Genomic DNA, 2278 nt, shown 5'->3' with positions numbered 1-2278 from the left:
GTAGCTTGGTTATGAAGCACTGCTTTTAATATTTCATGGCAGTGATTTATCAGTTCATTCTGTGGCAACATTAGCACCCATGAATAATCATGAAATAAAAGGGGATAATTAATATTTAACTGTCAGAGAAATGTACTTGGGGGGACGGTCTTTTAATAAGAGCAACTGATATTTGTCAGCTGGAGGACAGGACTAATTAGATGCATCAGGCAATGGTGACAGGAAGTTGAAAATCAGCTTTGTCAGCTCTAAAGTGACTTATAGCAAGTGATTAAATATAGGATGTTTTGTTATATACTCACATGCAGGTGTGTTCCTTGTTTTCCAAATGTCTCCTGTGCCTTTTGTTCCTGTGATAAAACAGGTGCAAAGCAGTTTTCTTGGTCTCTGATATACTGTAATTACATTTTAGGGCACAGCAGATATACAGATATACCTCCTACATCCTTGAGAGCCCAATTCTTCAGGGTGCTGAGTGCCTCCTGAGAAGGGCTAAGCACTCCCACTGACTTCAGCTGAGGGCATTCAGCAAACCTCAAGGTCAGGCCCAGTGTCTAGGGTGGGATGAAAACAGAACCAGGCGGCCTAATTCATATAGGATGTAACTTGGTTGATAGCAATTGGATAGTTCATTGGTCGCAGTGGAGGGCTTTGCCCCAGAAAGTTTTGATTTAACATAATCTGGAAAAAAAAAAAGTCAATCAAATCCCAAACCTTGGTCTGATGAAAGTCAGATGCAATGTAGCAATAACTTTTTTTAATCTCTTGGGCAGCAGAACTGCAAGCTTCAACTTCATACTCACCTTCTAATGGGATCTGCAAGTTCATGGACTGAAACTGAGATAGGCTCTCTGGGGAACAATTTATCCCAATTATAGACAGAGGTTAACATGCTTCAAGATACACAACAACTGGAAGGAAAGAGCAGGTTAAGGTGAGAAAATGGAGTGGGGGTTGTAGCTACAGTAAGTTGTAACTGACTTAATAAGATCATTCCCTGAACAGTGAATAAACCATGCTTATGGAGAGTAGACAAAACAGAAGCATAGTTCTAACCTAAGCCATCAGTTAAACTGCAATCATGAAGAACACTAAATAACTTATTTAAGAAACCAGGAAGTTTAATGTCAACTCTGATAATTTGGATTGAACAGTTCAGATCATAAAAATGTTTCAAATGAACTGTAGTTATCTGTTGGGAGTAATCTGTTCAACATACGTATTTCCACTTTCACAAGGAAAAAATAATAATTTTCTGTCTATAACAAAATCACACCCATACATATAATTTGGCACCAGAAAAATAATGAAGGTGCTACAAAAGCACCTGTAATAAATGTTTTGTATTTATAGTCCTGGTATGATTTGTTTCTTTCAAAAAATGATGTCTACATACAGCATGCATTGTTCATCCTTGTTACTCAGATGCAAGAATGAAAGATATATTGCAACATATTCTTCCTTCCCCAGGCTTTGATGAACTGCCTCAAAGCTCTCTGGGGATAGAGCTACAAGGTTTGTGACATACAGCTTAGGCTTGGAAAACAGATACTGGATTGCAAGAACAGACTCAAAGGTCAGTTTGTATCAGCTGAGGCAGGCTGATTGCAATTTCAACTCAAACAGCAGAGGATACTGCTGTGGTACAGGTGATTTTCCTCAAGCCTGTGGCCTCATAAGAAGGAAACTTACCAGATCTGTCTTTGGGGGCAAATTTAAAAGGTTCAACTTGAAACTCTAACTCCTATTTAGAGAGACTTTTCCAGATTGCACATTATTTAAAATGTTGGGGAACTAATCCTTATGTAGCCTCCAGATACTGCACCTTAGTGCCAGTTCTCACTAATTTTGTTAATAATTTCTGGCATGTGCTAAATTTTCCAAAATATGTATTCTGTGCTACTCAGGTTCCAGTTCCATGCCCATCACTGTGATATCCGAACACCTCCAGTAGTGCATCAACCCACATGACTAGCATCTGCTACATGTTGTTCTTTCTTCTTTTTTTCTTCCTCTCCCCAGGGGGAAAATTGTGCATGGTTTTGTTTGTTTGACTGGGTTTTTTTTTAAATATTACTTCTTTCGGCTATTATCTGTGGTTTTATACCTGAAGACAAGGTTGAAGACGTGCATCTTGCAATTGGAATGGAAATTGGTGAGGTTTATGGTGAGTCTTAGTTCTTGTGGGAATTCGTACCACATGCTTGGATTGGCCCGTGAGAAAGCTCAGCCTCCTATACAACTGAGCTTTCCCCTGGCAGTGGACAATTCTATTGCA

The 2278-nt window shown here is 39.2% G+C and overlaps 1 long non-coding RNA gene across 1 annotated transcript; it reads right to left on the bottom strand.

The window, feature by feature from the left end:
• Positions 1-318: 318 nt before the first annotated feature.
• Positions 319-1522, bottom strand: LOC123366260. The gene is made up of 3 exons (XR_006577996.1): positions 1397-1522; positions 804-911; positions 319-681 (listed from the first exon to the last, which is right to left on the bottom strand). It is a non-coding gene; the product is annotated as an uncharacterized LOC123366260 (long non-coding RNA).
• Positions 1523-2278: the final 756 nt, after the last annotated feature.

This window comes from Mauremys mutica, chromosome 3 (genome assembly GCF_020497125.1).
Source record: "Mauremys mutica isolate MM-2020 ecotype Southern chromosome 3, ASM2049712v1, whole genome shotgun sequence".
NCBI lineage: Eukaryota > Metazoa > Chordata > Testudines > Geoemydidae > Mauremys > Mauremys mutica.
Note: the sequence above shows the minus strand (reverse complement) of the source record. Positions and strands in the feature narration are given on the sequence as shown.